The 18,181-nt window shown below is 48.6% G+C and overlaps 1 protein-coding gene across 1 annotated transcript in view; it reads left to right on the top strand.

The window, feature by feature from the left end:
- Window positions 1-11,124: 11,124 nt before the first annotated feature.
- Window positions 11,125-18,181, top strand: part of LOC144143039 (sterol O-acyltransferase 1) — a 130,473-nt gene continuing 123,416 nt past the window's right edge. Inside the window, exon 1 of the mRNA XM_077674869.1 lies at window positions 11,125-11,265. The gene's annotated coding sequence lies outside the window, so the exon portion shown is untranslated. The remainder of the gene's footprint in view (window positions 11,266-18,181) is intronic.

Raw genomic sequence — 18,181 nt, 5'->3', positions numbered from 1 at the left:
GTTTGAAGCAACTGTGGCGCTCGTTTAATGGGTTAGTCACAAAGTCATATTAAGGTGGGTCCACGCAGAGTTTGGAGGAAACAAGACACACTGAGGCGGGCGAAAAACATTAACAATTAGTTTAATGGGGTGCCTCAGTGGTGCCGGCTTCCTCACCAGGTTGGGCTTCCGGAATCGTTCGGGTTGCAGGGGGGGTCAATCGTCGACGGGACGCCGACGGGCCAAGTGGGTCTCGGGGCCAGGAGATGGGAGGCAATGCGGGGCCAGTGGCTCGAAAGGTCTGCGTGGTGAACCCGAGGGCAGGAACGGAAGGCAGTACCGGACCGGTAGTTCGGCGAGCTCGAGCTGTAGGCCGCGGTCAGGAAGGGGAGGCTGGGCAGGACCGGTAGCTCGGCGGGCTCGAGGTGTAGACCGGGGCAGGAAACGCTGGCAGCGAGCGGGCTCCTGGGAGGGACGCGCTTTCGGATTGCTCCTACGGCTGCGTCCGAATGGCAAGATGGTCGCCCCAAGTCTAACCCCGATTCCCTCCGTTCGCTCAGAGTACACTCTAGTTCGCTCCTCTTTATCTCCTCCTCCTCGCCCCGAGGCAGAGAGGAACCATTTGTCCTTAGCGAAGCGGCCGCGCTTTCCCACGGGAAAACTTCCTGCGACCAAAGTTCTTCCATCTGGTTCGGAGTAGTCCGGGCGCACACACGACCGTCACACAACAATAATCACAAAAGCCGAACAAGAATTCCCACTTTGAAACTAAAAATGTATTTCATTGGCCTGATTCAACGTAATGGAGTCAGAAACGCATGAAGACGCAGAAAGTCCCAAATATTGCTTCTTCACGTAGTGGACTGTCGAAATCGTTTTCTTTTTTTCGGTAAACTCGCGATCTGAGCGTATCTGAGCGTGTATTCATTGAAGTCATTGAATTGTGCCACCCGTGCAGACATACAAATGTGCAACGCATCGCGATACCAAAGTACAGTCGTTTGCCCTGGCTGAATTAAAACGACCGCATCTTATAATCTCGACGGTCCGCATATTGGAATCTCGACGGTGTTGTTCATCGGCAGAACAGTGCGATGGCGCATACTCTGCCAGGCGATTGGCCAATTAAGGAGTTAAATGAAACAGAAAATTCCACCCAGTTCCACCAGTGAAACAGTGGACCGGTGGTTCTCCTGTGTCGGCTAGGAAGTCAACGAGACCTGGGCGCCTCGGGACTCCTCCCGACTCCCCGCTTTTTCCCCGGTTAGACTGAACTGTGGCTGTGCTTTTTTTTCCCTTAGTGTTCCTAGCGTTTAGTCTCGTATATATTGTACATATGTCTTTATTAGTCCTGTATATATGTATATATGCATCCTCCCCTTCTCTCTCTCTTCCCTTTCCTGTACAACTGTGTTCCCATTCCCCACACCCCCCACACCACAAGGCGTTTCGGTGTCCACTCTTAGGTGAGACAAACTGCGCCTGCTGGTGGTCTTTCCTTTCCATTTTGGCGATAAATTCATTCATTCTCACCCGAGAACGGCAGCGCCGTCGCCGCGCAAATTCTACGGTTCGCGCAAAGTAACGGCGGCTAAACGTCAGCAGCTGGAGGCTTCCTCCCCCCTCCCTCCTCTAGCAGGAACGAGAGGAGCCCGCCCTTGCGAGACCACTGCGCCGTGTATTGATGGGTCTGGGAACCGGTTTCTGCGAGACCGCCGGCGGGTCTGGGCACCTGCTCCTATTCCTGCGGGACTAACGACCTTCAGCAAGCTTACTAAAAAGCTCAACCTACAATAGCTCCGCTGTTTAAAAAAAAATGCCGTGGTTGAACGCGGTTAAACGAAGTTTGTCGAGCGGGAGCTAGGCTTTCGCGCCGAAAGCGCGCACTGAAAGCACACATAACTGCACTTCAAGACGAAACACAGACGCTGCTTGGCGCAGTCACCGTTCTGGGCACGGACGCGCAGTGAATTGTCGTGGTGGATAAACTTTTATTAGAAGAAGGGGGGAGGGGAAGGGAAAAGGGAGGTGGTAGGAGTCTTGTATGCAGCCAGCGCTTCCTTGTATCATTTTCTGGTGGCTTTGTTTTACTCTTCCCCATTCCCCTCTTAGCGCCCCCCCCCCCCCCCCCCCCCCCCAACCTTATTGACGCTACAAGGAAGGAGGCGTTTTATGGGTTGGTACCTGGGTTTGCAGCTTTCCCTCTAAAACAAGCTCTGTGAAATGATTTCAGCACAAACTCTTTTGCAGTGTTGAACTGTTAACACGAGACTTCCCAGTGGAAATCACGCCGCTGCTCTAAGAGCCCTAGAATAGCTTTACGGGACTTACGGTGCTGCCATTTTCAGCATACCTACTTCGTCGACTCAATGTACGGAAAATCATAGTTGTGACCGTGGGGTTCGTCGATGTAGTGAAAGCAAGCAGCACTGCGTGATGGTCAGAGACGAGAAGCTGAAAATTGTGACGTCATTTATATTACCGAGTGAACTTCCAGTGTGACCGTCGAGTGAACTTCCACCACCGAGCTTCCAGAGGGGGCTGTACGTAAACCGGTGTGCTACCGTTGCTACGAGAGCACAACATATCCGCTCTTTCCAGCCCCTACAGGTGGCGCTGCGGAAAACGGCAATGGCGGACGAGACGAGACTAGAGTGAAAAGTATTCTAGTTCACTCTAACGAGACGGAGATCGGGCCGCCGTAGCAACATGCGTGCCAGCATCAGTAGCGGCCTGAAAGCCCATTGCTCCGCTTGAAACAACTACTTTCTTGAAAAATAAATGAATGCATACGTTGCTGATCGCGAGACAACATTCGATTCGTTTCAGGGTGTCTGTTGCGGTGTAGAAAGCGCTGTGTGCGAGGCAATCCGCTGTGCATGGCCCAGGCCGCACGGAAGTGGTTTGAGAACAACCCCGTCTTATTGGGCAAACAACCTGCTGCAGAATGTGCAACGCTAAGTTTTGGGACATTATTGCAGTGTACGTCCATCAGTGTACGTTTTACTTTAGGCGAGTTCGTCTCCGTGCGTACACACTAAGCAGAAGCCCGTGCGCACCATGCGCTGGTGATATGTGCGTATTGCGGTGTTTTGCTTGGGTGTAGTAAAACCTAGTTACGACATTGAGTAGTCAAATGGCGAAAAAGAGGCTCCCATTACGTCGTATCAAGTGGTGTACAAACGAACGTGTTAGCATTATATGAAAAAAAAAAATATTGTAAGCCCACGTATTTACGCGTGCATGTAGCATACACTGGCGTGTGATATTGAAGCGTACACTGTTAAACTACAGGCAGTACTTTACAGGTGTGCTACTGTCTTGTACTAACTAATTTACGTTAAAAACTAATTTACGGCTGAAATTATGTTGTGTTGATTTGACTGCCTGTAAGATTTTCAAGTGCGTCGATCCTTACTACCAAAACGAAAACGGGGTCTACCAAATGCATTCAGGAGCTCGCATTTGAACTACCAAACGCAGTTACAGTATTGTCATTTCTAAAACATCTCGCTTAGACACACTTATTTCGATATTCAATGATTAATCAATAAACACATCCCCACATTTGCTTCTCGCCTTCGCGTGCAAACAGTTTTAAGTTGTTTCTTTATTGAAATAAGAGCAAGCGGATTGGACAGCCTCCGCTGCTTATGTTTGAAAGCAGTGGAATTGAGCCAATTTAATTAAGCGAAGATCGGTTGACACATTTTGCGGCAGTGAATGTAAATAGTAACCGAAAAAGGCGATCACAAGGTTATACAAAAGGCCTACAAAATCAGCGTCCTCCCCGCAAATAACTATTAAATGTGGCAGGCGTAATTCAGTAAAGAATAATTAAGGCCCCACGTACGCACGCGTGGGTCCGAAGGACTTCCATTTTTCTCCGCAGCAGACACCGATGAGTCTCCAAACTCTTTCGTTTACATGCAGCTTATATAGCTTTAACAAAGTTGAGAGAATATGAACACTCGTTCAGTCTATATTTTCTGATTATTTATACGGCATCGTTGAGTACTACATATGCAATTACAATTTTCCTGTCGCTTCGGCGAGCCCGCGCGGATGCCGCCGGCCGCCTCCGCCAGAGCGACCGGTCCGCCGATCACCATCTCCCGGCTTCGAACAAATTCCGCGCGGCGTCACTAGCGTCGCTGGAAAGAGCGAATAGCCATCTGCAACCGCGTACACTCTGATCTGCGCCACCTCAATGCCCCAGAAAGACAGTAGAAGGGGCCTTACCCGACGGGTGAGCATACCAGATATATTTTTGGCTAAAAATATAATATGTACCATGGCCCGGGTGGTGAAAACACTCTTAAGTCAGGCGCCATATGGTTAATTTTCATGTTTTTGTAAATGACGAAATGTACTTTTAAACATACATGTCAGATCCTCATATGCAAAAACTTTATACGACAACTTTATACAGGCCCAAGATATAAAGCGCGAGTTGCAAAAATATGTGTAAGCTTTTTTTTTTTTTCATACATACAACAATTTCCGCTAGGGTGGAAAGGGAATGTAAGTACGTTCAGAATTTCAACAATTTCCGCTAGGGTGGAAAGGGAATGTAAGTACGTTCAGAATTTCAAGTCACTAGGCGAAGGATTTTGGGCTGGGCGATGATGATTCTGTGAGTACAGGCCACGAGTATTGGAGCACCGCTTTATTGGGTGAACCCTGCTCTGTACGGGTATTGGAAAAACATGGCCGCCTAGAAGCGCACCGCGTAATCTTCGAGCTATATTAAGCAAAAAAACGCGGATAGGACTCGGTGTGGTGAGCGCTTGTCATACACGCTTGTCAAACACGAAGTGCATACGCGATCACTAGAGAGTGGCGCACCACTACGGGGTGAAGGGCGGGAGATTTCACAGATCCTGAAGTGAAGCTACGACTGCCTATACCCATCATGGACGTTCGTAGATGGAAAACAAAATGTGGACGCTTCTGAATTTATACCTAATTACATATAATTGGTGCCAATTGGTCTATATAACCGAAAGCTTTCCAGTACACCTTGCGCACGGCTGTCCAAAAGATTGATAACTTTCGGACGTAATTATCTGTGAAATTAGTATGCCGCCACACCGATACGCGACCAGACCAGGCCAGGCGTCCAGGGGCCCTATTCTCTACCTCGTGAAGTTTCCGTGAATTCGCCGTGCTGTTGTACGTAAGCGGATGGCGACATATGCACGTATAGTCCTGACAAGACATCGTGTACTTAAACGCTGAGCTTACAAAAAACTTCCGCGAAGCTGTCTAATATTGCACACCAAAGGTTAGAACTGCTTATACGCATGGTGAACGTAAAGGCGGAAGCTGAACCTAGCAGAACACAACCGGCGCTTATCCAGCCAGTCGATCATTAGTAATGGCGTAAGCCAAAATGGGAGCGAATGTTTCAGTGATTAAAATCCCACAGTATCTGTATTTACACCGAAGCTGTCTGTGGCTAATATCCAGTAGATGGTCTGCGGCGACAGACCGAGCGTAGACCAACAATTTTCATCGTATGGAAAAAAATCGTAGAAGAATAAGAAAAGACCCCAGGGCCTCCATAATTTGGTATAAGGTGGCTTAACTTGCCCCTGAAAAATGATTTCCCAGCAGTGAAGTTGCGTTTAGAGGTAGGTGAAGCTGACTTTGAGTGGATCGGTGTAAGCTTGGACTTTGGAAGCTGACTTTCCCACATTGCGGGTTGCACAGTGAAGCATGGCCACCTACGAGTGAGTACGGCTACAGCCCCACTTTAACCCCTCTCCACTGACGCCGCCTCTCTCCCGAGTCATGTAACTCCTCGCCACGCACGGCGTCTCTCTCTTCTCTGACATTGCGCTCTTCGGCGGCCACCTGGGCGGCGCACTAGAGACGCCATTAGAGAGTTTTAGTAGTCCGTCTGTTCCGCCGTGTACGTAGTTACCGTGTTGAGCGGGACACGACTGCGCCTGCGCAGTCGTGTCCCGCGCAGGCGTGTCCCGCCCGCGGTAGTCGTGTCCGGCGGTAGGGGGAACTAATTCCCCTACCGCGACGAATGCACATGTGCCCAGACGGGTCCCGGTCAACACGGTAACTACGTACATAACGGAACAGACGGACTGCTAAAACTCTCTATTGTCTCTACCCACCAATCGTGTGCGTCCTTTGTCTGGGACGTAGAAATCGCGCCACTGTCATTATAATTCAACATAACAAATCCCCAATATAGTGAAATCCTAGAAAATGCCTACACAGCGCGCTAGCTTCGCTGGCCATCCCTCTTCACACTGCAGGGTTGAAGGCCTGTGAACTTTTTTCTTTAATTTTTATCTCTTTAATGACGCAATTACTGCCTCATTTTGGTGCTTACTTTGCACACTGTTGTGTTATCACTCCCATGGCCATCCCTATCGCCCCGCTGCCATCTGCTGCTAGTCGCTCGCTGCCCATGTCCTCACTATCGGTTCTGCGATGCGGTATATACTTCCAGCGAAATGGTTTGCCCGATAAAAAAAAAAAAAAGAATAGAGGTGCCGCCGATTCACTCACTCCTCAAGCTCCATCGGCGCGATTATAAATGAAACTGCAATGTTGTTTTCCTATGCCTAAGCATTCCTTGCCTTCCTTGCCCGACGCAAACAGTGTAATGACTTATATCGGCACAAACACGCGGAACCGGCGAAATTAAGACATTTAATCGTTATAGCATTCTAAACGTCTATCATTGAAAAAAAAACTAAGAAAAAATATAGTAAACTCCCGTTAAGACGAACCCGAAGAGACAGTGAAAATTTGTCCGTATTATCAGAAATTCGTCATAAGTGGACGTTTTTTTTTTTTTTTTTTTTGCATTGTGCACGTTACAAGAGAGCGAAATCGTTGTTCGTCATGAAAATATTCTCAACCGAGTTCGTCTTAACGAAAGCCTACTGTATAAAACCAAACTGAACAAAAATTCGCTGAATTTGATAGCTAAATCTGGCAACCATCGTCCATCGCAGAAAACAAACAAAAATAAAAAAACTGACAATGACGAAGTGAAATTGCAAAGTCTGCCTAATACAGCGCCCCCCCGTGATTAACTCAATGTGATGAAATAACTTCCGCAAGATGCGGAGATCCCACCACGCTTGAAGCCATTTTATCCAACAACAATGAAGAAGAAGAAGAAGAAAAAGATGATGATGATGGTGGTGGTTGTGGTGGTGGTGGTGGTGATGATGATGAATATAAGTAAAGCAGTATGGATGGTGGCGTTTGGGGATAACACATGGCATCGCCGTCTATTTCAACATCCTTCTCCCGCTCAGTAGTGTCCATTGCTTTGGACATCTGCTTTCAGTGGAGAGAGATCTAGAGAGCGCACTTTACGTGTACAAAGAGCTTGCTGGAAAACCTTTCCCAGCCACACTGTAGGCTCCTTATTTTTGGCAAGGTGCACTTCTTTATCAACGCTCATCACCCAATGTTACAATAGCTGGGACGATGCGTTGAAAGAGCGAGGTGATATCAGCTTTTAATTTCTGCGCGAATGTAGTTTTTGAGTTAACCACCCTAGTCATTGCGTAGGGGTGCTCTTTTGAAAGCGTTCCCATAGTTTCAGTACCGCTCTCTGTCGTTTCTTCTGTATGCTGTTCTTCAAGACCTAGGCCCAGTAGAGAGGCGATATGTCATCCTGCGGCGAAGGGAGTTGGAGGCCAGGATTAGGGCCTGTTCTTTTGAATACAGGGGTTATTGGATGGCAGTTCTATAGAAGCTGTCTCTGTCTCTCTCTGTCTGTCTGTCTCTCTCTCTCTCTGTTTTGCTTCTCTCGGAAGTTAAAGCGTTATATCCGCTTTGTAGTTTTCCTGGCCAATCGTGAGGCGTGGTGTAAACTGAGCTTTCAAATACGTCGTTTCTTGCCCGTTCAGCGAAGCCATATAGCGAGCATAATCTCTTACGGTGAAGTCAAATTCTATGCGCAACTGCGGAAAATGGCGAAGGCCCCCAAGCAGTTGAATCAATTAAGCGTTTCTCCGTCGCTCCTCCATTGTTTTCAGCTCGTACAGCATAGAGTTCTGCGGAAACAAGGTCCCATGACGTGCATCCTTCATTCGCACATTATTTCGTAAGCCCATGACCGAACCTTGCAGTTTTGTTTCTTTTTGAGCTTCCTGTTGATTACAAGGTATTGAAAGTCGGAGTATTTTGGTGGAGTTAATCTGTCTCGCTATTAAGTGTCGGTGCAGTGCATACTGTCTGCGTTTTTCGCCACTAGCCCTTGCAAGGCCCATCCCATTATTGTTTCAATGGCTGTTGGTTCATTCCTGACTTCCTCACACTGCCGGAAACAAAAGACTATAATATAGTCAAGATCTCGGCCGATGAAGATGCCTATTGATTCCGGAGCGTGCGACTCATGCACATCAGTGAAGCGAAAGCTATGTCACTCGAGCTGTTCAAGAAACTTAGTCCCAAACTGAGAAAATGCTGGTCACATATTTCAGTGGCAACAAGCGCTTCAATACGGCACGAGCTCAACGTGTGGAGAGCGTTCCCAATTACAAGCCACGCCTGAATGTCGTTCCCTCATTGGGTCTTGGCTCATGAAACGTCCATGGGCTAGCAACTTTCAGCCGAGCCTGTGCGCCAGTTGCTAATAAATCAGCTACCCCTCTGTCGAAACAACAACGAAGGGGGAACTCGAAGCTTTCCAAAATCAAGTCCAACGTCAAACGAACCAATCCAGAAGCGAGCGGACCGTACCGTAAAGTTCCGAAAGAACGTGAACCCCAACTCCAGAGATATCAAGGGAAAAATACGGGATGGGCGATCTTTCGGGTCAGGTGCGAAAAACTAGAAAAAAAGTGGCAGCACCGCCGACCAAAACTGCGGAGATATCAAGAAACAATGGCAGGTGGTCGAACTCATGAGGTCGTTAGACCTCATAATCAATAAATTCTTGGCCAATCTTCCGGAAGGGTATGTGCCATGATTTGAAGCTACCAACTAGCCATCCTACTACTTCTTTTTCAACTCTCTCTCTCTCTCTCTCTCTCTCTCTCTCTCTCTCTCTCTCTCTCTCTCTCTCTCTCTCTCTCTCTCTCTCTCTCTCTCTCTCTCAACGACTGCAGTTTGGAGATATACAAGACGTTTGGAGGCGCTGGTCGTATTGAGCTGTACGGGTGGTGATATAGGCCGACCAAAGGGGCCGACTGAACCGGGGTCCCACATAGTCTCTGCATGACGGCTGCGGGATTTGGCGCATGTAATACTGAACCGGCAATTTTTTGACGTGGGGTACACTCGTGTGCACTGAAAACACCTTCGACTAGCTTGCAGTCGCGTTTTCGTATCCTGAAGTAAAAGAGGAGCGCCACGATGCTCGGGATGGCGGTCGGGGGAATTGCAGAAACAACTGCCCTCTGTTACGTTATTCTGAGCGGTATATGATCTGAGCAGATCTATAGTCGAATGACCTCATATGGGTGAGTGTAACTCAACACGAAACAGCGCGAAACAACACGACGGCAAACGAGCCCGCGGGCGTGCACAGCGCTGTGTCCGTGTGGTCTTCTGTCGTTGTGCTTTTTTGCGCTGTTTCGGGCTCACTTATATATTGGGATGAGTATAATTAGTTGGAGATGTCGAATTAGCTGTGTCAACCATCGTTTTGAGGTTTATTAATTTTTTTGCTGAGTGTGAGTTTGCCGTCAACTGTAACGTGTGGCGCACCGAAGATTCGTGAAATATCTCGACATGTTTTGAGCCCCGCCAATTTGAAGTTATGTGTGACGTGAAATTTTCGGACAAAGGTTTAAAATACGTCAACCACGAGCCAGTCATGAACAGAACACGACCTTCAGGCGCCACACACGGGGTATTATTGAGGAAGATGAAAGGAGAAGTGCATCCTCGTTTCTTTTTTTTTTTTTTTTTTTCTGTACGCTTTACCTCGTTCTTCAACGCCAGCCATTAGTCTGACAGAGCGAAGGACCAGAAAACAGGTTTGATTTTAAAATTGCCCTTACTCACTGGTTCTAAGGTCTCCGCATTTAATGTCGACGCACGCACGCACGCACGCACGCACGCACGCACGCACACGCAAGCACGCACATTTTGTCAGGCTGAAAAATGTGTCGCAACTGAGAACCAATAAGAAAACTCATCTGGTAAGGATGATGAATTCACTGAAACTTTACGAAGTCGTGAATAGGGAGGGGACATGCTATGCAGAAAGAAAAATTTCTTTCCTCCATGGGCCCTGCATTCAAATACTCGGTTCTGTATTATTTTTTTCCTTCTTGGGGGAAAGAGGGTAGGTCGTCCAAATAGGTAGAGGTTGCAGAATCCCCCCCCCCCCCCCCTCCCATTATAAACTGCCCCCCATTCTCTCGGTGCTTTTTCACTACGATACAGTGGTTCCAGCTGACGCTATAACTAATCCGCGAACGTCTTGTTTAGAAGCAATCGAAGAGTCCACGTGCAGAGCGCTGCAGGGCCTGCTTTAAATGCGAGCCTTACTTTTTATTCAGTGTAATGCCAAGAACGCGACAACGCCTAGCTGCTTCACATTTTCTCGCTCGAGTAAGGGCGTGGCCGCCTGAGACGAAGTAGACGCAGCTGCCGTGTTATTATTACTCAAGCTAATTGCAAAGCCAAATGCTCCAGACAAGTTTCACGGCGCAAAGTTTACCACACAGTCTGGAATAGGGGAGTTGTTTTCAAGACGGCGCTCATGTTTTACTTTCTTTCGTCAATTTTCTGCGCGGGCAGCGTACTCCTGGCGCGACGCTCGCGGCATGTCGCAGACTTCCTTGTGCAGAGCAGGACTGCGACAGCCTTCGGTCGATGAACAAACACGGCTCGCCTCCTCACCGAGAAGTTCTCTCGCGCGGTGCAGGGAAAGCGGCAATCGGCCGCCAAGTGAAGAATCGACGCGCTGCGTGCATCCAGCTTTCGCCCAAGTCCCGCTGCTCGGGGATATCCGTGCGGGGCGAGGAGGAAGGGCGAGGGGAAGACGGGGAGGCGTGCCGTTTGATCGGCGGCCCGAAGGGTGACGCGGCGGCGGCGGTGGGGGAGTGTGCCGCCGCGGGTGCATGTGCACCGACGGAGCGAACACTCACGGCTTGTGCACCGAACAACCAGCGGACGCAAGTTCCGCCGCGCGCCGCCCCAGAGGGTCACTACTGTAGCACGCTGCTCGCAGCCAGCTCGCACTCGCACGCGGACCGCCGGACGTGCCAGCCACAGCGCGAGCTCGGTGCCCGTAGCAGCCGGCCCAACTGTCACCGCGGAGAGTTCGCCGCGCATGCCGTCGAGGTGAGTGATCGTGGGAGCCCCGCGATTGCGTCACGCGAGCTCTAGTTCCGCACGCCGCTTTGATACGACAGCGCGGGTTGATGAACTGGCGACGGAGAAAAATGCGCGCCGCCCTTGTTTGTCGAGAAACGGATCGAGAATTTCGGGTGGTCTTACCGCCGTGTGGCTCGAACTGGCTTTCGAAGTTTCGAATCGATTTGATTTGGCTGAACTTGGCGAATGGTGCCATTCCGACGCTCTATTATGTAATTCTTTTTTCACCAAAAAAGGGCGCTGACAATGCAAATGCGTTGTCAATGCACTGTCAGCGCCCACTTGGTCAGTGGTAAAATTGTCAGCCGCGGAAATTGTCCCCCGAATTATTGCGATCACCTTAACTACGGTGCAACGAATATGCTTGTGCAACAAAAGGGGCGATCGATCAGGAAACCCACTAGGTGAAGGCCAGACCGTTTTCCTTGGACGATAAGCTGGTTTGTCATTCTACCGTCCTAGGCTGTACGAAACGCTGCCTATGCGCATTCTTCGAGGAAGGGAACCACGGAGTCCGGCTGGGCATGCTTTTCCGGAACAGTTATTCAGAACGCTACGGTTAGAATACCTTTTCGGTATCATTTATCAGGCGTATTCTAAAGAAAATGCATTGTCTAATATAACTTATTCCCCGAGAGAAACTCTAACCGCTCATTCGCCTTTCTTATGTTTCGTATTGCACGCTTAAATTAACCGAGGTACCAACAAGACGAAAAAGAAAAGGATACCAAGAGGACGGAAAGTGCAAGCTCACGCTTCACTTTTGGGTGTCATTTTTATTCGTCCTGTGTGTACCTCTGTTAAACGCGCGACGTAAAATATTACTCGGCACCAACTCAGCCCCGTTAGGAGCGTTGTGCAGCTACATTTTGCGCGCATTATACTCGCTCATTTTGCGCTGCAGTGCGTGAACCGAAGCAAAAACTGGGTAAAGGGCTTGGAAATGTTATACCGCAACTCCTTAGTGCTCGTCAAGCCCTCGTGTTATAGTGAATTTCACCTCGATCAAATGTGAAACTTGTGGCGTGGGTCGTCGAACTTGGCATTGTCCCTCGATAGCGGAACGCCGCTACCGAAACGGTCGCAGGATGCCGCCGCACTATCACGTCCAGTCACATGCGGGTCGACGGAATTGTGGGAACGCCCACTGGGAAACTATAGCGACAATTACTTGCGCCAACTGACGGAATAGAAGGTACAAGGGCTGGGAGATAAGTTACTCTCCATTATTCGATGTCGCCTCTCCCGTCCGGTTGCATTCAGGAAACTTCACCCGTGAAATTATTTTTGCCTGGAAGTTTCATATGGATGGGGCGCGAAGTCGGCTGAGACACGAAAGCTAATGGTGGTTGTCCTTGGCTATTATACATTAGATCGTAAATCAGCGTGCTATAGAACTCTTAATAGATCGCGATGTGCCAGCCACGTTAGGCAATAAGGGTCAAGTATGCCGGGCCCGCTCGTAATTCATTTTCATGAGAAAACTTTTGTTCTTCGGGAGCGCTGATACAGGCCTGTATACGTCCTAATGCGCTCGTCACGGTGGCTCACCGGCTAACACGTGTGCGGCTGAGTCTAAGGTCGTGGGGTCGATCCGGGCCGCAGCCGCCGTTTTCCTAGAGGATACGAAAACGGAAACGCCGGTGGGTCGAGATTTCGGCGCCCGGCAAAGATCCCCAGGTGGTCGAAATTAATCCGTTGCCCTTCACTACGGTGCGTCGTATAGCCCAGTCGCCGCTTCGGCGTGTACAACCCCAAAAATGTGCACGTTTCGGCATGTAATATACAGGCTTCCTCGCGAAATGGAACGTTTTAAATGCCCTGGAGAGTGTCGGATACTCAATTGTGGCGGTGTTGCAGTTTGTTTCAAACATCGAATGTTTATTACACGCGGCTTTTTCCGGGGCACGCGATCGTATGCTCGCGTTAATGTCCAAGCCTTGGCTTTTCATTGCATGTGCCATTGGATGCGCCATTGCATGCTTTGGAGCAGCGAGGGCAGAAGGTCAGGCTTGTGAGCGCCGATCGTCAGCTGCCGAATACGCACCGGTGGTTATCGTGAGCTGTCGTCCTGTGCATGGGCCGGCACGCGCTTTGCTAGCTTTTGAGGACTAGACTGAGGCCTGCATGAGTAAACTGAGCATGCTAAAGTAGAAGTACCGATTAGGCGAGTGGCAAAGTGCGTTTCCTGCGAATGTCCAATTTGTTTGGTGATGCGAACGCGGGTATGTGCCGAGTGACAGCAACGGAGCGAAGAAAAAGATACAAAGAAAAGTGGGGATGATGAGGACACGTTCGATAGTTCGACACTATGCTTTCGCGTTCACTGAATCATAACGGACGCTTTTGTGACCGCAATTTTTTGACCCTATTACACGAGGGTAAAACGCACTTCTCCAGTTTAAGCTCGGCGATATCAGCGTCAATTCCTTAACCCCTTGAGTTACGCCCTAATCTGATGTTTTTCAAAGACCGCCGTTAATAATTTACAATAGCGCCGTGCGCGGAATCGGCTTCTATTTTCTGCGTGATAGCCGCAGGTGTCCAGTAAGCGTTTTCTTCTTTAAAAACTGAACAAATGATGTACTCTGTAGCGCGTACGGACACGGCCGCTGGATGAGAGCGCAAGTGCGCCTTTCATCTAGCGGCCGTGGTGTGGATGCGCGTGTACGCGCTGTTGCAGTGATGAGCTGACGCCGTCTCCGGGCGATATGTCTTTGACAAGGCGCCGAAAAATCCGTGGATAAAGAGACATACTGCTGCCTGACAAACAAAACTGGTATAAAATAACCTCATATATATATATATATAGTTAGGAAATGGGGGCTCGTTGAGGAAATACAGAAAGATACGTCGGCAGTCTACAACGCCAAAGGAGGCATAGGGGTGTAAGGCTCTTTTTTATTTTATTTTTTTACTAAGGTTAGTGAAGTTAACATTTTTTAAAATATACGTAAGAAAGAAAAACAGGCTCCCAGAGTGGGGACTGAACCAACGCCTTTCGATTTGATCTCGAATGCCTTACCAATTCGGCTATCGGGGCGACTGTGTTCTCCTTCACTTTCTGGGCTATTTATGGTATTTATATTTACTAGAACTGTATCTGACGCTAGGGGTCGGTCCCCACTCTGGGCGCGTGTTTTTCTTTATTTCTTTCTTTCTTACGTATATTTAAAAAAACTGTAAACTTCACTACCTCTAGTAAAAACAAGATCCTAACAACACCCGTATGCCTTCTTTGGCGTTGCAGACTGCCGACCTATCTTTCTGTATATATATTATACTTCGCTCGTGCATCATCATCATCTCTCTCGGTACGGTGTTCGGAACCCACTGGATCGCCGAATAAACGTCCTGGCCCGTTGCTCAAGGACCTTACAATTGATATATATATATATATATATATATATATATATATATATATATATATATATATATATATATATATATATATATATATATATATATATATATATATATATATATATATCTATATACGCCTCGAGATTCGCGATCGCTGCGCCGCCTGCCGGCGCTTCTCCGCGGCGTTTGCGGGATTAGCGCTGCGTGGCTGATAGGCGGCCATGCAGTGTTTTGGTTCTCTTTCGCTTCTCTTGGCCTTTCCGCGCACTAAACAACTTGTTATGGTGGCGACTGTAAGCTAACTGCACGTATAGGGCACTTAAAAAAAAACAGCTGCGTCTTGGTAGAGCGCTCTAACGCCAACAAGAGCTACCCGCGGAGAGGCGGTTCTGCGCGCTTCTTGGCAGCTCTTGCGGGCGTCGGCGACGGCAGCAGCATATCACCGCTGTCACCTTCGAACACGTCAGCACAAGTTAATTCTATTTATTGTCGCCTCGTTTAGACCTCATATTGTCACTGTAAGAGGTTGGTTCGTTTTGCAGCGCAGACAACAAATGCGGCTTTGCTTCTATATACGTCGTAGAAAAATATGATTCGGGGATGTGATAACCCAATAGCTGACAAAAACTTGAGCCTTTTATGGGAATATAAGCCACGCGAAAATGTTAAGTACACTCAAAGGATGTGCAGTGTCAGATATGTGCCCGCTCATGCCTTATAGTAAGAACCAAGGTATATGTAATGAAACCACGGGAAAATGAATGGTCTGCAAGTCAGGAATAAATAGAATAGTCGCACGGGAATGAAAAAAAAAACCGAGTGCAGCTTATGAAATGCTAAAGACGTTTGTTTGAGCAAGGTAGTATTCACCAGACCAACTAGATGCGAAATACAGTGATATATCGCTAGACATGGGGGGGGGGGGGATGAGGAGGAGGACGCTCAACTATCGTTGTTTACAAATGCGGAGCGAAATCAACGAATCAACGTTTGAGTAATCACACACACAATTGTTGCGTTTTCACTTTTCGTTTGTTTTTCGCCTTCAACGAACGGCTGATCACTCGGCGGACGCATTTTTTGAAGAATACAGGGTAGGCAGTTCACAAGCGATACGAGGTGCCGTTGGAAGAGTTGATTGACTGATTGCAGGGTTTAACGCGCCGACGCAACGGAGACGATGAGTCATGCCGTAGTGGAGGGCTCCGGATTAATTTTGACCTCCTGGAGATCCTTAACGTGCGCCGAAATCTCGTACACACGGGCTCGTTGGAAGAGTGTCGTATCTGATAAGGGTTCTGATTTCGGTTTATGCTAGATTCTGCAGTCTCACTGTGTCATATGACGATGTTTCGAAGAAGAGTTTGGTCGCGGACGCGGATTACTCCATAAACCCGTCTTCGTGCTTCTCGTGGAGGATAAATGTAACAGATGAATCTTTGCGAGCGCTCACCTCGGGACAAGACGACCCAACATTAAATTTGTCGTCGTGTGCTGACTCCGGAGTGTAATTTTGCATTATCCATCGTACTTCTTTGGTACAATGTTTGTGAAATTTATGCCGCATTGGCTTTTTCATGGTACTGATCAATATCTGCTATGTGATATTGGCAGGCGTAACTTGCGTGCTGTCAGGCATGAGTGCTCCGCTGGATTTTGTAAGTGCACAAAGTCGATTTACATCATAGTGTGTATGGCCGCAACATGACCATCGGAGGAAACACTGCTTACGGAGACACTGCCACTAAATTTCAGGGCAGCGGAATTGCAATCAGCTGCATGCAAATGCTGGCTTCGGGACGCCGGCCTGTGACACACGCCCGGCGCTCATATAGATCTCACAAAGATGGCGTCATAAACGTTTATACTCTCGTGAACACACCACACTTGCAAACACAGCGCCTGCTCCACGTTATTCGGTATTTCTAACGCGGACAAACGGTAAATCGCTGTCTTGAACGAGCCCCAAAAGCAACGGCGACAGGGGGGACCGAGCCGGGGACTCCCGCGCCTGCTTTCGAAACGGGCCGCTAGGGGGATTTCAGTGGCGCCCCTACAGGCCGCGCTCGAGGCGTATATATATATATATATATATATATATATATATATATATATATATATATATATATATATATATATATATATATATATATATATATATATATATATCATAAGCCTTGTTGTGTCCAGCGCTGCTGAGCACGAGGACGCGGGTTCGATTCCCGGCCGCGGCGGTCGCTTTTCTGATGGAGGCGAAAAGCAAAAAAAAAATTCCCCGCATTTCCCCGAGGGGAAGAATGTGAAAGTGCGAATGCACGAGTTGAATTTGCGCGGTTCGGTAATGTTCGCGAAAGAGAGATCACACACAACTACAAAGAAAGAAAGATGCATTTATTCACAGACACCTATTTGTGTTGTCGTTGTACTTGATTGCTAGAGCGGATCTCAGCTTTGAAATTTCGTGTCAGTACTCCTTTAAGCGGGTGCATTAGCCCTTCTCACGCCCGATTCCTGGCCAATCCCCCACGTGGGTATGTGCCATGTCAGCGGCCAGGCAGCGCGCGCCCATCTCCCCCCGTTGCTAGGGGAGACGAGGAGCGCGCGCACCCGCAGCTGTTGCTATGCGGACTACGGCGGCGGACGATTCAGGCTCGCTTAAGAAGTGCATTCGCACTTAAAACGTCCGTGTGTACGAGATTTCGGCGCACGTTAAAGATCCCCAGGTGGTCAAAATTAATCCGGAGCCCTCCACTACGGCGCGCCTCATCGCATGCGTTGTCGGCGCGTTAAACCCTCCAATCAATCAATCAATCTTGTTGTGTCCACTGCAGGACGAAAGCCTCTCTCAAAGATCTCCAACCGCGCCTATCAAGTGCCTGAAGGCCGATAGTGTGATTGTGCAATAATTAGGAAGTTTTTAGCAAGTGTACTCAACCAGGTTTGCGAAATCCTTGTCTGGTGAAGATTTCTCTACTTGTGGGGAATATATATATATTAAACATCTCGTGGAGCCAGAATAAATATTCGAGAAAATGGTTGACTCACGGTTAAAAACAAAAACAGTGGTTTACTGACGTTTCGACTGGAGGGCCAGTCTTCATCTGAGTAACGTGCAACCTAGAAGCACGCACGCTTATATAGGTGCGGAAGGTGTGCTACAGTGCACCCTTGTTAAGAACATGTTTGCAGGGTGGGGCGAGGGAGCAGGGAAATTTCCCTGTTCCCCCTCGACCCAACCCGCAAACACACACCCGCCACACACACACACCCACCACACACACACACACACACACACACACACACACACACACACACACACACACACACACACACACACACACACACACACACACACACACACACACACACACACACACACACACATATATATATATATATATATATATCGAACCAGAAAATGGGAAATGAGGGGCTCGGTGAAATAAGGGGCTCGAGAAATGAGGGGCTCGATAACCACTACGCTACCGGCCCCGCCGGTAGCGTAGTGGTTATCGCACCA

The sequence above is a fragment of the Haemaphysalis longicornis genome, unplaced genomic scaffold, assembly GCF_048455015.1.
Source record: "Haemaphysalis longicornis isolate Haplotype H1 unplaced genomic scaffold, Haemaphysalis longicornis Haplotype H1 scaffold_1, whole genome shotgun sequence".
Lineage (NCBI taxonomy): Eukaryota > Metazoa > Arthropoda > Arachnida > Ixodida > Ixodidae > Haemaphysalis > Haemaphysalis longicornis.
Note: the sequence above shows the minus strand (reverse complement) of the source record. Positions and strands in the feature narration are given on the sequence as shown.